Source organism: Malaclemys terrapin, chromosome 1 (genome assembly GCF_027887155.1).
Source record: "Malaclemys terrapin pileata isolate rMalTer1 chromosome 1, rMalTer1.hap1, whole genome shotgun sequence".
NCBI classification, from domain to species: domain Eukaryota; kingdom Metazoa; phylum Chordata; order Testudines; family Emydidae; genus Malaclemys; species Malaclemys terrapin.
The window spans coordinates 156,679,109-156,701,011 of NC_071505.1; the positions used below are offsets into that span (position 1 = coordinate 156,679,109).

At 41.0% G+C, this 21,903-nt stretch overlaps 1 protein-coding gene across 25 annotated transcripts in view; it reads right to left on the bottom strand.

Annotated features, from left to right (window-relative positions):
• ABI3BP (ABI family member 3 binding protein) overlaps positions 1 to 21,903 on the bottom strand; it is a 295,082-nt gene that overhangs the window by 221,695 nt on the left and 51,484 nt on the right. The window lies entirely within an intron of this gene.

The window sequence follows — 21,903 nt, forward strand, 5'->3', positions numbered from 1 at the left end:
ATATTTAATTAAGATTTAACAATTTCTGTAAATTTTTTCTGGTCTATGATTTATTCACCAACAATCCAGAAACATTCTAGGCACTATTAGAGAGATTTAAAAAAACAAAAGACATATCCCTACATGAAAAAAATTACAATCTAAACAGACATTCCAAAAGAGAGAGGAAGCAGGGTACAAGATGATGGGATACAAAGTTTTTAGCTACTCTACTAGGGTTACATGCTATTAGCTTACAGATGGAACAAGTGAGCAAAGTAAGAAGTGGTGATGACAGAAAGGGAAGCAGCAGGATAGGGCAAGGAATGGAGTAGAGGATGGAATCCAAAGATTCTGAGCAAAGGCACTGACTCCATGGGTGCTACGGGGTTCAAGCACCTATGGGGAAAAAACAGGGGGTGCTCAGCACTCACTAGCCACATCTGTATGGTGGGGCTACCGATCAGCTGTTTGGCAGCTGGAGAGAGGTGCTCGAGGGCAGGAAGAGGGGGCGTGAGGGCAGGATCTCAGGGAAGAAGAGTGGGGGTGGAGCACTCACCAGGAAAAATAAAAGTCAGTACCTGTGATACTGAGGCTTGGTCTACACTACAGAGATAGGTCGACATAAAACACCTTATGTCGACCTAACTATGTCAGTGTCTACACTACTGCCTTGCTCCTGCCGATGTAAGTGCCCTACTACACCGAAGACATAACTCTAGGCAAGTCTACATCGGCATAGTTGAGTCAATGCAGCTATGCCCCTGTAGCATGTCTGGTGAAGACGCACTATGCCAACTGGAGAACGCTCTCCCATCAGCATAATTACTCAACCTCGGCAAGAAGCGTAAGCGATGTCGGCTGGAGACAAGCTATGTTGGCGGAAGAGCATCTCCCACTGACATAGCATTGGTGTGGACAGTGAGAAAATTGCAATGCTTGGGGAGTGGAGGGCACTAATCAACATAAGTTCCCTAATCATCCCTAATTGACATAAGTTAGATCAACTTAAGCGGTAGTGTAGACCTGCCCTCTACCTCCAAAAAAGGTGTAGAGCTTATGTTGGTGTAGTTAGGGCGACACAGGGTCTGTGTAGACACTGTGTTTCTTACATTGGTTGTCTTGTCAACCTAACATAGGTTGACTTAAGATTCTAGTGTAGACATGCCCTGAGTGAGGATATTCATTAAGATGTCAAGAGTCTGAGGGTCTGATGACTATTGTTGCTACAGAAGTGGAGTTTCCTGGAGCAGAGGACTTTCACAGGTTACTTTGGAAGCTCCCCCACCCTAGCAATCCTAGTCACGTGCATGTAAGTGGTAGAGAGGGGATGGAAACCACTGTGGCTCAACGATTGTCTACTTGGTGAAACTCCCCTGCATAATTATACAGGCAAAATTATATTGCTATAGTTATACCAGTGTAAGTCCCCATGTGGACAAACTTATCCCAGAGTAAGAGTGCCTTTTTCCACTTTAACTAAACCAGAGTATAAGCGCATAGACTGATCTTTAATCATTTAATATTTGATGATCTAGCGGCCACTGCAAAGCAGTGGGAGTAAGATGTGCTCGGTTCTATTCTCCACTCCACCACTGACTGAATTTGGACTTTGAGTAAGTCATTAGTCATGTGCCTCAGTTCCCCCTCTGTAAAATTAAATGTGTTACTTACCCCTCTCAAAGAGATACTATGAGGTTTAAATTGTTAAATGCTTTGATAATTTTGGATAAAGGCACTAGATAAATGCAAGTAGTGTTATTATGAGCTCTTTTGGGCCAGGACTACATCTTATGCGTAGTACAACAGGCACAGATCTTTATTAGGATCTCTGGCTACTATTATAATACAAATAATAGTTTTAATGTGATAGTTGAGCTATTGCTAGCGATCTTCTTGTCAGCCAAATGGGCATTTTCCATACTTTCAAATGTTTACATTTATTTAAATTTAATCTTAACACTCAATATCCTGGTTTTCTATTTTTATTTATTTTATTTAGAAAACTACAAAGTTCTCATAAAAATTTTATCCTTAAGTGAAAGATGCATAGCCTCAATCTTAACCCCACTTTATTTTTTTAATATACAGTGCACCTTGTTATAATGGCTAAAGATGCTACATTTAAATAACAAAAACAAATCTCGTAGCCATTAGCCCACTAAATAAAATCAAAGTGTTTGAAGCAGATGGGAATTTTGTTTTTAAACTGAGCCCTGCTAGAGTAGCATTATGTTGTCATAAAGCTAGAGTTGCAAATCAGAACTACAGCTGTTTTCAAGAGTCAGAGTCATTTGCTGGCTGGCTGGATTGATTGAGAATCAGCCTGTAAAATCTTTGGAAATATTGCTCTTCATAGGAAACAATGAAATGAAGCAAAATCAAGCCTTGCTGTTATTTTTATATCCAGGCTAACAAATTCTCAGTATGTTTGATACAACCTCAAAGAGCACAAACTCATGTTGTGAGAGGCTGCAGTTCAAGTGATGTTTCTGGCAGTGAAAGCCAGATAACTTCACCCCACAGCTTAGAATAATAAACTATTTGATTAAAACAATGTTCAGAGGGGAGGAGTGTTAATAGTTTTGGGAAACTTATCTTCAGAAAAAGGAAGGAAAATAGAGATTTTCCTTATTCCTGAGACATCAGAGATCAGTTAAACCAATCTTTCTACTCCTTTAAAACATTTAATGCCCCTTTCTGCTCTCAGATATGTCTGCACAAGTTAACAGAAATCATGGGAGTTGGGTAGGCATATTTGAGGGCAGAATTTGGCAACACAGTAAATTGATCTGGATTGTTTTACCTATAATTGTAAATATGGGTGTCAACATAAAATTCATTGTGCTACTATAAGATACAATCATTATGCATTACAAAGCAGTACTGCAATTAAAAGAAACCACAGAGAACTTTCACTGGTGTTCTACATAAGTACATAAAAAAAGGGCCAGGGAAAAACTGTTTTTTTTTTAAAGTGTGCGGGGAGGTGCAGACAGAATCTTAGAATACCACATCTGATGCCTTCTCTGTATTGGAAACGTTGCACGGATTTTTAATTGATTTAATTAAATCAATACAGTTAAATAGGTGGAAACCCATAACATAGATTTACTTAAATTAGTTTAATGCTTGCTTTTAAATGGGTTCAGACTGTATCTGAATTAAAAGAAACTGAATGCAGTAAAGTTAATCTGGTTTAACACCATCTGCATTGGGAATCTGAAGTGATTTTACAAGATCAATTTTAAATCAATTTTAGTTAACTGATGCAAATTTTCAGTATACACAAAACCTCAATCAGGAATCAGAAATGTAGTGAAAATTAAACAGGAACTAACCCAAAACTTCATTCATCACCCAGTTTGAAACAAATCATTTTTGATGTTTGAAAATTATTATTAATGAGAAAAAGTTATGGTACTGCCTTTATCTAACAATCTCAAACTCTTTAAACCATTAGTTCCTTAAACACCACAATAGCTCTGAGGTAAGTATTATTAATATGAAATTTGACAGATGGGTAAACTCAGAGAAGAGAGATTAAGGCCTTACATTTTCAAAAGACTTCATTTTTGGTGCTCAATTCAAGATATTAAGTGCCTGGATTTTCCACCTATAGCTCCCACTGAAATCAACTGGAACTGTGAGGTTCTTAACACCCAGGCGTTTCCCAAGTTGGGCAGCCAAAACAGGGGTGTCCAAAATTAGTGGGCACATGACAATTTAAGCCTAAATGACTTGCCCAAGATCATGCAGTGTTGTTGTAGCCATGTTGATCCCAAGTTATCCGAGAGACAAGGTGGTTGTGGCAGTATCTTTTATTGGACCAACTTCTGTTGGTGAAAGAGACAAATTTTCAAGCTACACAGAGCTCCTCTTCAGGTCAGGGAATGTACTAAGAGTTCCTTTCCCCAGACCTGATGAAGAGCTCTGTGTAGCTCGAAAGCTCATCTCTCACCGACAGAGGTTGGTCCAATACAAGATATTACCTCACTGACTTTGCCTAATATCACACAGTTAGTGGCTGAGCAACACAAAGAACAGTAGCAGAATTTAAGGGGCTAATTTTAAACACCCCAAACCTTGAAAATACTGACTTTGTTTCCTGTTCTCCCAACTCAATCCTCTACTGTATATTCAAGTGAGAGAGAGATCACATTGCCCTCTATTCTTGTATGAAGTGCCATGGAATCCTTAACACCCACAAACTTGTTTTTAAGTCTTGCCTTACTTTGCATTGGCTCATGAAGAGCAAATGTTGCTCCTTGGAATGCACCACATGTCAGCATTTTTATTAATAAAAGGCCTACTGGCTATCTGAAATGTGTTATCAAGGCTGTTTAGATCTGCCAGTTTTCCACCATTTCCTGAAGCAACTTGGGGTTAATCCTGGGGGGTCTCCCACAAATACTGAGCAGAAAAAAACACTCAATTTGTGAGATTAGAGAAGAGTCTGGAATAGTATGTGCAGCAACACATAATAGATGTGGTTTACCATAATGAAGGGTTTATTCAAAAAGCATAAACTTCTTCTACCCACGCTCCCCCTACACACCAAAGATCACAAAAATCAATGTTTATATACAGTTGTTGGTTTTATAATCTTTCTGTTCTATATTTGAAATCTGTTCTCAGAAAAAATGTGTTATGTTGGGCGTTGTTCATTCACCCTTCACGGAGGTTGGCAAGTACACTCCATGTGAAGAATAGAGCATAGCCACATTTTCCAATGAACTCATCATTTCCCTGATAACACTATTTTAAAAGGAAGCACTTTTGAAAAATAAAGGGATTTTTTTTGTTATAATGGATAGGGCTAGGAATCAATTGTCTGACATTAGAGCCAAAATTACTAAACTAAATTTAAGTCAACATTGTATTTTATTATGTTCATCCTCATCAAGGTCAATGATTATGAAACTGGAACAATTTAAATCAGACAGTAAAGCTCATGTTGCAGTCCAGACAACATTAAAATCCAGGTCTAAACTGTGCTGACAAAACATATTATAATATAGAAATATTCTTGGGAGAGGTTATGGAGCAGACCCAAACATTTTACTGCAGATGTAAGAGTACAAGATCATAGTTTATTTAATTTATTTGTATGCATGTGTACAGTGCCAATCAACATAGTATACAAGCACCATTGTTGGCAATCCCTTGGAGTTCGAGGATGACTGTCGTCCAATAAAAAGATGGCCAGTTATCGCTGGGAGCTCTGCAGGTGGCTAATGAGACCAATCTGGGATCCACAGATCTTGTCATAGTTGGCACAGACAGTTCCCAGTGGAAGGGGCAGATCTGGATTGTTAAATTGGGCTGCAGCACGTTCGTTCCTCCCTTTCCATTTCTCCATTTCCTGTTGTCTCCGTTGGATTTCAAAATACTGGCATCCTTGCCACAAAGTCCTTTTCCATTTTGATCAATCGAGGGATTGGATTTTCCACGAAGATGTGCAATATTGACATAAATTCATGTTGGCTTTGAGGGTGTCTTTGAAGTGCTTTTTTTACCCACCCCTGGACTGTCGACCATGGCTCAGTTGTGAGAACATTATCTGCTTCAGGAATAGATTTTCTGGCATTCGAAGAACATGACTAGCCCAATGAAGTTGGCGGCGGATGATCATAGCTTAAATGCTGCAGATTCTGGCTTAGTGCAGTCATCCCACTTGATTTGGAAGATCTTTCAGAAGCACTGCTGATGGTATCATTCAAAAACCTTGAGGTGTCTACTGTACATGACCCAGGTTTCAGCACCATACAAGAGAGCAGGAACAACAACAGCCTGGTAAACGAGAAGCTGGTTTGATTCCTGATATCACAATCTTTGAAGACACGTTTTCTGAAGCATCTCAAAACTGCACTGGTATATTGAAGGCAGTGTTGAATTTCCTCATCAACGTCAACTTTCTGTGACAGATAGCTGCAAAGGTAAAGGAAGTCCTCAACGTTCTCCATGGTCTCTTTATTGAGTTGCATTACATTCTGTATTGGATGTCAAGCCTGGAGCTTGTCAGCAATGAGACAGAGGATGACAGCAAGGAAGCTGGAGAAAAGGCTTGGAGTGATGACACAGCCCTGCTTGACTCCTATCTTGACTAGGAAGGGGTCCGTTTTGGATCCATTGCTGATGACCATCACAAACATGTTGCTGTGGAGGATTGGAAGGTGGCAACAAATTTTGGTGGGCATCCAAATTTAAGGAGAACTCTCCACAGAGCCTCACGATTGATGGAGTTGAATGCTTTCATGACGTTGATGAAGACTATGTACAGAAGTTGATGTTGCTTGTGGCACTTTTCCTGAAGTTGGTGGGCAGTGAAGACCATGTTGATGGTACCTCGAGATGGTCTGAATCCACACTGTGAATCTGTGAGGATTTCCTTGGCCAAGGGAAGCAGCAGGTGAGGAGGATTCTGGCAAGAATCTTTCCAGAAATGGACAACAGGACGATTCTTTGATACTTTCCACAATCCGATTTGTGTCCTTCTTTGAAGACGGTGATGATCATGGCATCCCTAAAATCAGCTGGGATTTCTTCTAAATTCCAAATCTTGATGATTAAGATGTAAGCTGATGAGCCAGTTCTTCTCCCCCTTCTTTGAAGATTTTAACAGGGATTCCATCAGGTTCAGATACCTTATTATTCCTCAGCTGTTTGATGACAGCCATCAAACAAGCACTACACATAAATTGATTAACTTAGCCTTAAAATACTCCTGTAAAGTAGGGCAGTATTATCCCATTTTGCAGATGGAGAAGCAGAAGTGTAGAAAGGCAGGGTGACTTGCTCAGTTTCACACAGTCTACCGCAGAGCCAGGATTAGAAATTAGAGTTCTTGACTCCCAGTCCTGTGCTGTAATTTAATGTTTCTCCCATTTCAGTGAGAAGGTTATTGAGTCTTCATGCTGACTGAATCATTGGCTTCTGTGCTGCTGAAAAGCACTGTCACCTACCTGATTATGCTCCCCTTGATGGACACTCACCAGACTGATTTGTTTAGATCTAAACACTAGGACCTGCGTGCTGCTAATCCCACTGAGATTTAGCAACATCCAGGCACTGTCTCTGGCCCTGGCCTCTCAGGGTATATCTATTGTGACAAAATTCCGAGCCTGTACTGGTGGGTCATGTGCTTCTGGATGGATTCAGTGGCCTCAGAAACTCAGTAAGGCCCCAGTGTGACTTCCCTTTCTCAGTGTAGCAGCAAGAGTCACAGCCTATTGAGTTACTTTCATCACCGGCCAATATGGGAGATGGGAAGATCCACAGTCTCTGTTGCTCCCGAGAACTCAGTAGGTGCAGTTCAGCCTCCTGCCCGGACCGAGTCCTGCTTGCCTTCTCCAGAGGAGCTCTGTAGAGTATTGGGACCCGGGCCCGCCCTCTACTCCAGGTTCCAGACCAGGGACCCTAATGGTAGCAGCTGTTGGTGGCTTTCCCTTCACCACTGATGCCGCTTTGATTCCCTGGGCCACTTTCCCCATGGTCCCCTCTTCCTAGCTTCATCCTTACCTCAGGATTCAGCAATGCTTCCTCTCCTCCAGTTCCTTTCACCTCGGACTCCTGGAGGGCACTGGAAGGAGAGCTTTTAAACAGTATAAGTGCGACCTTGATTGGTTCCAGCTGTCTTCATTAGCCTAATGGCCTTAACTGGTTAATTGGAGTCAGGTGTCTTAATTGGTCTGGAGTAGCCTTTGTTTGGCTATTCAGGGAACAGGGACCTGCTCATTCTGAAGGCTGATCTACCTGCCTTCCAACACTCTTATATTCTTCTGTCTGAATCTGACACACTACACAGCAACTGGAGACATGTGGCTGGCCTGTGCCAGCTGACGCAGGCTCACAGGGCTCAGGTTGTTAGATCCAAACAAGCCCTTATTTTGGCAGCTGAGCATGAAATGCTGTATATCCCTCTGCTCTTGTTTAACAGATAACTGATCAGAAAAACTACTTCCTTTCTAGAATGCTAGAAAATGCAACCTTAACTTGCATTCACTGGTCCTGTTTCAGATGCAAAAATCCTGTTTTCAGAAGTCAATGGCTTCTGTTTGATTCCATTAAAACGTCTCAAGTTTTAAGTATATTGGCCTATGCGAAATTAAAGACAACAAATCATGGAAAATATGTTAAATTCTGGTAAAATTGTCTAAAGAATTTAAAAATTTCATTCATTTTAGGGTGTACCCTGAGTTATATTTTATGGGTATTAATATTTTTTTTTACTGAATTTAGTATGTTTTGCCCTCTGCCCAAATGAAGACTGATTAGGAGACAGCCACTCTACAAGCTGATCAATCTATATCACCAAGCAATTTTTCATGTAACGAAACCTCCAATCTTTAGAAAGATATTATTTTAAATAAAGGTTTGTCCATGTGTTATTGAACAGTCCCTTGTCTCATGAATTCATGACAAGTTTCTATTGATTCAACAGGACAGAGGTAGTTGCTCAACTATTCTTCATTCTGGGACAATATAATCTTTTTTTACATAACTTCAGTGTGTTTTATGGCCTGGCGGGAAAAATCAAAAATTTCTCGAACCTAGGTCCCTTGAAACATTAAAATTTTGCACATGGGCTTAAGACAAAGACCAAATCTAATAATCTGATCTTCCCTTAAGGTCTTACTTATATTTGTTAAATGATCCAGTTCTTTCCATCCATTAAAAACCAACAAACATGAGTTAGGACATGACCTGAGTGCAGGATACTTTTATTTTCAAATTAATAGAAGAAAATTAGCAAGCCACAATATGTATTAAAACATTAAAACAGGAGTTAAGGTAGCATCAAACAAACACAGTCCAGGTGAAGTGAAGGTTTGAAACAGCAAAGAAAGAGGAGACCAAGATCTCTGACAGATGCCAAGTTTTGTTCACTGCCAAGTTAAGTTTTCAACCTTCCTACTGTTTTGTTTCATGGAACAACTTTGGAAAAAATACTGAATACTAAATTTCAGCTTGTGTTTTGTCCCACATCCATGTTAATTATAATCTTTCTATTTAGGATGTCATATGAACCGTCACTTAACTTTAATGAAGTTCAGACTTCATAGATGATAACTCAGATTGGTATGAAGATACAGGTTTTCAAATTGTACCTGCAGTCCTCATCTATCACTACGTAAGTCGCCAGGGCCAGCTCCGGCTCCAGGGTTTTTGCTGCTCCAAGCGGTGGGAAAAAAAGAAGAACCCGCGATCGGCGGCACTTTCGGTGGCAGCTCCACTGCACCGCTTTATTCTTCGATTCTTCAGCGGCAGGTCCTTCCCTCCACGCCAGGCACCTGCTTGCTGCACTGGGTGCCTGGAGCCAGACCTGTAAGTCGCTCTCAGCTATGGCCCAGATTCAGCACCACTGACACCAAAGGACTTTTGTCACTGACTCAACAGGAGCAGGACTGAGTTCTGTTTTAAAAATTCAGTATATATGTCTACTGCACTTGTTCTATTGTCCTGTAACTTACAATTAGGCAGTGTCTGTCTTGCCAATGAGGGTGTGTTTACATTGCAGTGAAAATCCATGGCATAGCAATAGCTGGCCTGGGTCAGCTGTCTCGGACTTGCAGGGCTCAACCTGCAGAACTAAAAACTGCAGTGTAGATGTTCGGGCTTGGGCTGGAGGGAGGTGAGATCTCAGAGCCTTGGCTCCAGCCTGAGCCCGAATGTCTACAGTGCAATTTTATAGTCCCACATGCCCAAGCCACCTCACCCAGGCTCTGGGACTTGGTGCCAGGGGTTTTTTACTGCAGTATAGATGTACCCTGAGATACAAAACCAAGGACCTGTTCACTCATGATTGTTGAACATCCTGTGGCACTTTTCATAGAAGTAGAGGTGGAGTAATTCCAACTTGGGTAATTGCATTCTGCCTCCCTAAATTTCTCCTACACTCCTAATCACCTGCTACATAGGGCTGGTGTGGAATGGCTCTTGTGTTTCACTCACTACCTTTCAGTAGTATTTGAGTGATTCCTATACAGGCAGCTAATAAAGCACTGACTGGAGGATAATTTTGGATGAAAAGCTTCGTATAAATATATGCCACTATTCTTAAAAGTAAGTTAAAGTATAGCCTAAATGTTTAAAACATATTTCGTTCTTGAGATTCAATGCCAGCTGCTCTCCTTGCTAAAGCACAAACAATTCTCTTATTGCCAAATGGGCACCAAAATGCAGGGCTTTGGAGCAGAGCCTGGAGCTGGAGCGCGGAGCAGCTCCGGAGCAGTGGAGCTGCAGGTTTTTGCCTGGAGCTGGAGCAGAGCCAGAGCACAGCTCCAAAGCCCTGCCAAAATGGTTTTACCTTTCAGTGGTACCTTTCACGGGCTTGTAGTACTGAACTATATTGTCCTCTGCTCTGCCCACAATGGATAATGGAACTAGTGGACAATGCAAATAGCACTTGTAAAGCTATAATACTTCAGGGGAAAACAAAATCCAAATGTAGCAGTGCAGTTGCCAACCACCGTATGTTTAGAAGAGAGAATATCAATGCACCAGTTGACATTGCAACCAATTTTGCCACCCTCACTTTCCAATTATGTTCATAAACTAGATAACATTTATCCTGAAGCAGCCACATGCCATGTCCATTTGGTATGCCAACCCCAAGACCTATTAAACAGAACATGATATAGTGCTGATAAGGGATTGATGTGAATATGGAGTAATTCCCCTGGAGTCAATTTACATCAGTGTAAAAAAGTCTAGAATCCAGCCAAAGTCTTTAAAAATCAATGGTAGCATTAACATATACATATTCTACAAAATGAAAAAATATATATAAACAACATACAGCAGTCCTACAAGAACTTCCAGTAATTTTATAGAGAACATTAGGGATGTGATCGAAGAGTTCCTAATTTTTCCCCAACATCCACTTCAGTCCCTCTGTCTCCCAGCAAACCAACATCAAACTCAGTAAGACTCAGTAATGTTAATTTCAATCACACACTAACTACTACTACTCAGAGATTCTCTCTTTACTATGTGCATTTGCTGGACATCACTAAAAATTGTAACATACAGCCTCTGAAAATATTTGGAAAATCCCCTAAATACTCAAATATTAAAAGAACTAAACCAAAAACAAATAAACAATGAGTGAAAAGGTATTCTGTACAGGAACTGGATGTATAGTGAGAGACGATGATGTAAACATTTCTGTAACAGTGAAAGATGAGTTTATACACATTCATCTGGTTTTGCTAGATGGCCTGTCAAGCTGCCAATGTTGTTTTTCACTATTTTCAATCACTCTCTCAAAGAATCCTTAAAATGAATTCAGAATCAGAATATTTTAAGCATCTCTCTAGCAACAATGCCAAAGATTCACAGCTATGTCATATCATAAATAGCATGTTTCGTGGCCCTTATTAGAGTTTGAACTGCAAGGTAATCAAGTGTGCAGAGTTCATGTGAAAGTTCTAGTGTAGAATATTATCTGTTCTGAATGTTGATCTCTGCTACCTGATTTTTGAGACTTTTAAAAGATATAACTCTTAAATTTCCAGTGCTTACAGAATTAATAATAATTAACTTCTTATAGCTATGCTTTTAAGTTACTATTACATTAGCTAACATCTTCAAACTTCATTGCATTTTTTCTTTCTTGTAGTGGTGTTTTGTTTTTGTTTTTTGGGGTTTTTTTTAAGGAATAAACATGGTACATAAGAATGACAGACTGGACATTAAAGCCACGTTTAATGAGTGAGCATATTTGTGGTTAAAGAACTGACAAATTAATAGTTTGTTTGTGATGCTGGCAAACCAGGTGTCAGCTCTTGCCAAGGCTTTAGGCCTCACCTACTCACTGATAAATTCATTGCTGGAAACCAGTCTGTTTCCCCTGTGTGTTAGTATGGTTAAGATGGGTATTGAACTTAAAACAATGTGTTTAGTCTTTATGAAATGCTTGTAAATTGCTGCATGCATTAATCTCACAATTTCTTTATCACATGCTATAAGGTAATATTAAAATTTTTGCTTTATAACTGTAAAAAATGCTTGCTCTCAATCTGTGAACCCAGTGAGGAGGGATCGTCTCCTGACCATTAAGAAAGGTCATGGTGGTACATCACAATACAAAGACTTCGTTAATTGCCCCTTCACAGCCATGAAGAGGCTGTGTGTAAAAGGGCTCACCCGATTAGCCTGAATTCTGGAAGAAGGAAATAAAAACAGCTGATGAGAATTTTTCCATCTCTTTTGCTGTTTGGACTCTCACAAAGCCAGAGCTATGAAACAGAAACAGAGGTCCCCAGGGTCAACCTGAGTTAGCCCTAAAAGACATTCAGAGCCCACAGATTACTACAATTCTGTCACCTTTAGAACCATAGGCTAACTCATTTGGGTCTATATGTTTGCCTGCTTTAACCTTGTAGTAACGCTCTCATTTCTTTTCTTACTTAATAAATCCCTAGATAATGTATTATAGGATTGGCTACAAGCATTGTCTTTGGTGAGAGATCTAAGGTACAAACTGACCTGGGGTAAGTGACTAGTCTCTTGGGACCAGGAGTAACCTGAATATTTTGTGATCTTTGGTGTAAAATTACCATCTATCACTAAGTCCTCCTTGCCTAGGTGGCACGATAGACTGGAATGCACAAGGGGACTGTCTGTGACTCCACAGTAATACTGTTATATTGCTTTAGGAGTTCACATTTGAAATCTAATTATAGAACACACAACCAGTTTGGGGTCTCTGCCTGCTCCTTGACAGTCTGCTCTGAAGTTGGCACACTTGGTCATGAGCCACTCCAGAAAGCATAATAGTGTTTACATGATAAGCCTACTTTATGCTCTCAGATTTGGTTTTCGGTCCCTGACACAGCCTCAGAGGATTGATCTAACTTGCTACCATCTACAACAGGGACCATGTACACTACAGTTTAAGCCCAGGGCTCGAACTGAGGCTCATACGTAATTCCCCTTCTGTCTACACACAGTTCATCTTAACCCAGGGTCCCAAAACCTCATGGGGGTGGACAGTCTGAGCCGGAGTCAAGTCAGGACCCAAGGTTCAAACCCTATTGCTCTGGAGTGTAGACGCAGCCCGATTGGACTTGTGCTCGGGGAGTCCATCAAAAATATCCCACAACTCCACAGGTCGATTTTTTGTCCTCTGGCCAGTCAAATATGGTGGACAATCAAGTTTTCCCTACACTGCACCACGAACAACAGGGCTAGAGTGGACACATTTTGGGGTCTGGGGTATGGGTGGTTGGACTCAGTCCCAATAATGCAGTGTAGACACTGGAGCCCCAGGTTGAGACCCAGGGTTCAACAATTCCTAACTTGGGGTCAAAGGCGCTGACTTTTGTTTTTGCCTGTGGGTGCTTTTAAAGAAGGGTGTGTTTGGTGGGAGGGGCTCTGCCAGTTTTTTTGGGGGGGAGGCTATTATCAGCATATTTATACCCTTCTTTTATATTCTAGTTATTGATATGTGTCTATCATTGGTATCTTTACTATTTTAATAATGATGAAATTGTTATAAACTACATAATTACATTATCATGAATTACAGTATATTAAAACCATTACAGTCACCTACAAGCTGTCTTCACTAACATCCCAGTTTTAAAGACAGCACGTCTCACTGTAGCTTTCTGGATAAGTGTCAGCAATCTTATTTACATCTAGTTCCTGGTATGCACATTAAGGACAGCTACATTATTCAGTTGCGTCTGTCCCATTGATGATTGGAGATAATTTTTAAGTCTTCTGAAGCTGGAGAATGAGTGTTCCGCAGTTGGAATCATAGAATATTAGGCTTGGAAGGGACCTCAGGAGGTTATCTAGTCCAACCCCCTGCTTAAAGCAGGACCAATTCCCAACTAAATCATCCCAGCTAGGGCGTTGTCAAGCCTGAGCTTAAAAACCTCTAAGGAAGGAGATTCCACCACCTCCCTAGGTAACCCATTCCAATGCTTCACCACCCTCCTAATGAAAAAGTTTTTCCTAATATCCAACCTAAATTCAGGATGATACAGCACACTGAGAAGGATTCTTATAAATCTGCAGTACTCTGGAAGTCCTATGCAGTGGAGTCACTGCAAATGACTCCAAGATCTCTTTCTTGACAGGTAACAGCTAATTTAGACTCCATCATTTTGTATGTATAGCTGGGATTATATTTTGCCACACGCATTACTTTGCATTTAACATTGATTTTCATCTGCCATTTTGTTGCCAAGTCACCCAGTTTCGTGAGATCCCTTTGTAACATTTTGCAATCAACTTTGGACTTAACTAAATTGAGTATTTTGTATCATCTGTAAATTTTGCCACCTCACTGTTTACCCCTTTTCCCAGATCATTTATGAATACGTTGAACAGCACAGATCCCAGTACAGCCCTTTGGGGGACACCACTATTTACTTCTCTCCATTCTGAAAATGGACCAGTTATTCCTACCCTTTGTTTTTTCTCTTTTAACTGGAGTGCCTGGCAATGCTTTCAGGATCATCTAAAAATCCTTAATTTAAATTAATGACAAGCCTTTTGTTATCTTAATCACCCTGACTCTGTTTATAAACAAACTCTCTGCCCCAATGGCAGAAGCTGTTAGCAGCACAGAACTTATCACATTCCACACTCAAGCTCCATCTGGGGCTAGGACAGGTCCTGTGAGCAGACCTCAGGTACAAAACTATGGCTCATGGGGGCTGACCACCCCCTATTTTTTTCCATGGCTGCTTGAGCCCCAGAGAACCCACGGAGTCTGCACCTGTGCCTGGGGTTACAAATGAGTGTAGACACCCAAATCCTATGTTAATAAAGCCAAGGTCTGCTAACTCAACTTCTACTAACTCTGGGCTTACATTGCAGAGTAGAAATAATCCATAGGGCCCAGGGCCGGCGCAACCCATTAGGCAACCTAGGCAGTCGCCTAGGGCGCTACAATTTGAGGGGTGGCGACATTTTGGGGCGGGACCTTCCGCCACCTAGGGCGGCAGAAAAGCTGGTGGCATTCCTGATGGGGCCATTCCAGCAGTCAGGGAATCACCTGTACACAGTAGCACACCAGCCATGACATCCTCCCTGCCAGCCACATCTCCACCACATGCCCTACTCCAAAATATGACAGAGCCATCTGGTTTCATGCCAGCCAGATAGGTTCTTTAGTTAATGTGATTGCTTTCTACCTTTTTTTTTTTTTTTTTTTTTTTTTACATTGCTACAACACGAAGCAGAGTGTCTAGCCCTAAGTGTCTAGTATTTAAAGGGATGCTTTTCAGGGGTGAAATCCTGGCTCAGTTGAAGTCAATGGGAGTTTTAATCTCTGAGGATTTCATTCCAGATATTTAGGCCCCCATATTTAGGTTTTGTTAATAAAATAAAGAGTGGTGGTTTCTATGGGGGATAAATAGATGAAAGAGAGAAGAGTTGCCAGAAAACTTAATGTTGATTTAGAATATAATGGGAATAAGCTTTTTAAATTCAAGAGTTTCCCTTCCAATATTTATTTAAATGTGTATATATAATAAGATAATAAAATCACCTATCCAAATCTCTAGGCACTTTTAAAAATTCTTAAAACACAGTAAAAGCTTCCCTTCCCCCCAAACCAGAACTTAAACCTTCAGCTAACAATTTGGATCAACGATAATCCACAATACCTTAGGGCACTTTAGCCTATCTCTCTGCCCCCAGAAGCTTGGAAAACTGCTACATACACTTTGGAGCATGCCTGAAAAGACAACAGACTTGTGCTAGTTTGGACCAACAATTCCAGTCAATATCCCCTCATGGCAAACTGAAACAAGAACTTTTCTTCACATAAGAATCAGAAACTACAACTGTAAGATAAGTAAAAGTCATTAATTATCTACTGTCAGGCTCTAATTTTCAAAATGATGGCTGCCTATCTGTAAGCATGATTTTGTATAACATCCCACTTGGATACAGAAACCCTTTCCTGAGGTGCAGAGGCAAACTGGGTTTGTGAGTACATATATCTAAATGTCAGTGGCATGTATGCAACAGTGAAGGAACTCAGCTGCTTCTGTAAGGAGAGGGCTTAAGGGAAAATATTCACATGATAGGAGGAATAAGTATCAGCACACTATAGAAATCTGCCACAAGATTGCAAATCCCTACAATGTAACTTCTGCTATTTCATCTTCATCCTCAAGAGAACACATCAAAAGACAGCTACTGAGAGGCACCAAGTAGCATATATATGGCAACCAAACCTGAAAATCATGTTTATGTATTTCTGTGTGTGTGTTATTGCCATTTACAGACTGCATCAATAATTTACCTTGAATTCTATTTTGCAGAAAAGTGATTAGTGTATTTTCAAAAAACAAACAAAAATCAAAATAAACTGCATGTTCACACAAGTGTAAATAAAACCATGGCCTGTAGACAATACAGTCCACAGTGTCATGTTCCTTAATTCCCATAAACTGTTTTCAACTAGAGGAGACCATACTTGATGAACTAATATATGAACAATCAGAAATTAAGTTCAAGCATCTGGGCACATATCCATAAATCCAGCATTTAACAAAACATTTAGCCTACCAGTTGTTTGGATGGTAGATTAGAAGAGCAACAAAAATGATTAAAGGTCTAGAAAACATGACCTTTGAGGGAAGATAAAAAAAATTGGTTTTGTTTAGTCTGGAGAAGAGAAGACTGAGAGGTGATGTCATAAACAGATAGTTAAGGGTTAAGGCCTCTTTTACCTGTAAAGAGTTAAGAAGTTCACCTAGCCTAGCTGACACCTGACCAGAGGAACCAATGGGGTTCCGCCATCATTGGAGATTTTTAAAAGCAGGTTAGACAAACACCTTTCAGGGATGGTCTAGATGAGGGATCGGCAACCTACGGCATGCGTGCCACACACAGCACGCAAGCCGATTTTGAGTGGCACGCAGCTGCCTGCCACAGTCCCAGCCCCCAGCCCCACTCAGCCCCCCCGCCCACCGCTCTCCCCTGCAGGGGCAGGAGGCAGAAGCTTGGTCCTGCGGCAGTCAAGCTTCCCTCCTCCCCCGCTTCTTCCCCCAGTGTGCTGCTTTCCTGCCCCTCCTCCTCTCCTTCCCTGCGCCGATCAGCTGATGACCCTTGAGAGGGGGAGGAGTGGCAGCGTGCTCGCTGCTCCATAGAGGAGGCAGAGAAGAGGTAGGGTTGGGGCCTTGGGGAAGGGGGTGGAACAGGGCATATCCCTTCCAGCCCCCACGAGCCGAGCATCCCAGTCCTCTGCCCTGACCCCTGAACCCCCCCCACACACCCAGCCTTCTGCCCTGCACCTCCACACAGCCCCAGCCCTCTGCCCTGACCCCTGAACCCCCCACACTCTACTGCCCTCTGCCCTGACCCCTGAACGCCCCCACACACCCAGCCTTCTGCCCTGCACCCCCACAGCCCCCATCCCTCTGCCCTGACCCCTGAACCCCCCCCACACACAGCCTTCTGCCCTGCACCCCCCACACACCTCCAGCCCTCTGTCTAGATAATACTAGTTCCTGCCTTGAGTACAGGTGACTGGACTAGATGACCTCTTGAGATCCCTTCCAGTTCTACGAGTCTATGAATGTTATCCCTTTTAAGGATCCAAAATGTCATAAATGAAAGAATTCTGTAGAGTTGTGCAGACCCTTCCAAATTCAGATTGAAGTTGGTCTGCAAATCTGTAAGATGACCAGGGCCATACAAACACATATGAAAGTGAAGTTCAAAAAGTTGTCAGAATACATTCTAGAACAAAATTTTTTCTCACAGTAAATTCTTCTGGGAACCCATGGATCAGGTTTAGGTTCATGTCTGTTCACTAGAACCAGAGGTGGGACTAAAGCCTTGGCTCTGATGAAACAAGGAAGCTCTGATATCAGAAAAACAAATTTCCCCTTCTAAAACTGGGCTATAATTTGTGAGCCATACTATAAAGTGAGACCATTGCCAATAACTGGGAAATTACAGAATGAGACGTATGACCTTTTCCAGAAATATATAAAGATTAGAACTCAGCTTGGATGCTACAACAGATTTCTGATCTCAGGAAAACATTTCCCTTGCAAAATGGAATCTCTTTATTACATAGCCAAAATACTAAATAATAATGAGACAGTTAAAAATAACTGAAAGAATTATATAAGACATTTATGTACCAGCTACTGCCTGCCAGAATCAGACAGATTCAGACTCAGAGAAAATGAGTTACATCTAAGGGCTTGTCTACACAGGAAGTTACTGTGCGGCAAGCCAGGGTATGAATCTACAATGCACCAGCTTACCATACAGTAACATCACTTAGAGCTGGGTTCTGGCACAACTCATGAAGGAGCAGAGCACTCCTTTATGGGTAATCTTCTTTAGTGTAAGTGATCATCCAGACTCTGTATTTTGAAAACCCTGTTCTATGACTAGAGCTTTGATGAAGAATTGGGTTTCCCAAGGGATCTTTTTTTTTCCCTACACAATCCCTTGACAACTAGGGGATCATCCTCAAAGAGACCTTTTCTCTCCGGTAATCCTTAGAAGTACTGACAGTGTAGAACCATAAGGGGGAAAGTTGGATACCATCCCTTCCAGTGACATACTTGGAGGGGAAACAAAATAGAGCCATCTGTGCCCTTCCTCATTCCTTCCTTTATAACTATTCCTTCCTCTGTCAACAATTCCTTCCCACCAGGCCAAGGGAAGGGGCTCATGGGCTCCCCTTCCCTCCACTGCTCCCTGACCAGGAGAAGGAACCCAGAACTCTCCTCCTTTCCCATTCTGCTTCCAGCAGTGGGGAAGGAACACCAGGCTCACCCTTAACCATGAGACCATCCTTTCTCTTCCTGCAATTCCTTGTCTCATTTGCCACACACCTCCAATTTCCGCAAAAAAATGAGGCAGGCATCCTACATTCAATATCTTCATTCCCAGACCATAGTCCATTACATGCACTAAAATGAGTGATGGGCCCTGGAAAAAGAAGTATGTGATCATGTAATTAAAGACTATCATAAAACATTTGCACTTGAGAACGAAATTAAGATTGCTAACTATAGGCATCACTACTTGTGCCACCTATAGCTGCAATACACTCTATTCCTGGGTTCCATTTCACAGACAAATGAGCCAGCAAATGCTTAGGCTACATCTACACTGCAACTAAACACCCTCAGCTGGACCATGTCAGCGGACTTGGGCTTGTGGGGCTCTGGCTAAGGGGCTGTTTAATTATGGTGTAAATGTTCAGCCTGGGCTAGAGCCCAAGTTGTGGGACCCTCCCAGAGTCCCAGCCCGAGCCCAAACATCTGTACCAGAATTAAATAGCCCCATAGCCCGAGCCCTGTGAACCTGAGTCAGCTGACATGGGCTGGCAGTGAGCGTTTAGTTGCAGTGTAGACAAACACTTAGTGAACTAAAGCCAGAATCAAATATTAAACACAAATACTCAGTTTTCACTAGAAACTCTGAATATATAACATACTACTAGAAAGATGTGAGGAAATAATTCATAATAAGTAATATGATTATTTTAGCCACTTTTAGTCATGGAATATCTGTAGTACGATCAATATTTGTATTGACTGCAAATATTCAAAATTCAAGCGATGTTGATTCCAATATTAGTGGTTTGGTCAGTTAAGTTACATGATATTGTCTCTGCTACTCAATTAGATGAGCTTACAAGTCCTCCAACACTTCCCAATGTTAATTTACAATTTAATTTTCACAACTATCATGCATCTGACTGAAATTTGCCTTCTGTGAATTTTTTCCAATAAAATTTTATCGCTCCAATGTTCACATAAAATAAGCACAAGAGAGGCATTAACAACACAGCCAAAATGAATTCATTTTAAAAATTCAAATATTCACTTCTTTAAAACGTTATTTGCCCAGCTCTGCTAGTACATGAATACTGGCATGAAGAGCAAAATGCTTGGCAGGATTACGGCTAGTCCTTCAGCCTGAATAGAATAAAACTGGGATAATGAGGTGACTTGTCCAAATTAAGAACATTTTGTACAAATGTAAGAACTTAACATATTAAATTAGAGCTGTGAGCTCAGGCTGGTATATACAGTGCTGCCAAGTATCCAATCAGCAGGTGCTTTTAATGTCTCTCCATTTATCATAACTCTGGTGGAAGCACCCTTCCTCTATTTAACAGGAAACCTACATTCACCATTCCAGATCCCTCCATAATGCCTCCCACACAGAAGTCTGAGACATTACCAATGGGCCTTCCTCATTCTCTCAACTGGCATGGTAAAGAAATTTTGGGAAAGTGTGGAAGGCAATTAGATTGTAGATTGACTCTTGAAACCAAACTTTTTGCTTCTGATGCTTCTCAAAGCTTTAGCTGAAAAAAACCCACACACTTTTTGTTGAATTTATGTGAACAGTCATGAAATTTGAACTTGTGACTCTAGATTCATTATGACTTGATAAATCCCTGTGTCCTCTTGAGAAATATACTCAATCTTTTTTGCAACAGAACTCAGAGTTCTATGCTTGCAACTAAACTAGATAAAAAGGAAAAGGGGGAGGAAGGAGACATTTCTTTGTATTTTCACTGTTGAAATTTGAAAACAACATTTGTCATTGAAATTTGGAAATTTTAAAAATTTTGAGCCACTATGAAGCTGTTTGAAATGTCTGAAATTAGGTTTTTGACAAAATAGAGCTAATTGAAGAAAACAAAAACAAAAAAACCATTACTATTTGCATCTAACCATAAATGCAGTGTTCATTTCCAAAACCACAAAAAACAGAAAATGCAAAAACAAATAAAGGTGAGCACACCAAGTTGTTAAGATTGTGAAAAGAACAAGAATATGATTTTCACTGGTTTCTCCAACAGTAAGAATTTTTTCCCATGGCTTTGTTATTCACACATATCTGCATTGGATATTTTGTGTGTCAATAGATTTAGCTGTTCTCATATATTTCAGACAACGTTTAAAGCTAGATTCAGCTCTTGTTCAAAGCTAGCATCGAAGGATAGGTCTACACTAGAAAAGCTATACAATACTGGCAAACCCTCCTAGTGAAGACGAAGATTATACCAGAAAAAGAGTGCTTTTGTTGCTTTAGTTTATACTGGTTCAGCGAGCACAATACCAGCAAAAGCACTTTTATGCCAATATAATTACATCAATACGGTGGCTTCTGGTAGTATCCAAGTGTCATAAGCTATCAAGTCCCTAACTGATAGTGCTATATCGGCAAAAGTTTCTGTTGTAGACATGGCCTATGATCAATAATGAAGTGTTTTCAAACAAATGAGGACTTCACTACCTTTATGTTTGGGAACAGCAAACAAGACAAGATTCTAGTCTTACTAACCATTCTTTTCATATTCTCTTTCATATCAAACTCACTGCAGTTTTCCTACAATCTCCATGAAGCATCAGAATTTATCTAAGTTCAGTTTATGGATCTGCTACAGATGTAGGCTCAATTCCAGCTCTGAACAGGCTTCCTGTGTGGCTTTTAGTAAGCCACTCAATTTTTTGTGTGCCTTAGTTTCCCAGCTGCAAAACTGGGATAGTAATACTACCTCTCTGCGAAGCTTTGTGTCTCTCATCTGTGTAGCCTGTAAGCTCTTTAGGAGAGGCACTGTTCAGTGCCAACATAATGGAGCCCGGATCTCTCCTTGTGTCTCTATGCACTATTATATAAAAAAAATAATTACAAGAGACACTGATAGCAACCCCCATTATTAAGGCTGTTTAACACTTACCATTATAGCCCCTATGTTCAGTTGCTTAAGCATAAACAGTAATCAGGACTCAGTGAATTAGTGTCCTGGCAAATTTTGCTGCCACGTGGCATAGTCTATTCATGAGTGAATTCTATTCCATGAGCTGGTGCTCAGGAAGGCTACAGAAGTGATGCTGGGCACTGACTGAACCGCTCTGGATTTAACCACTTATTTTTAAGATGCCACAGGAGCCACACGAGTCC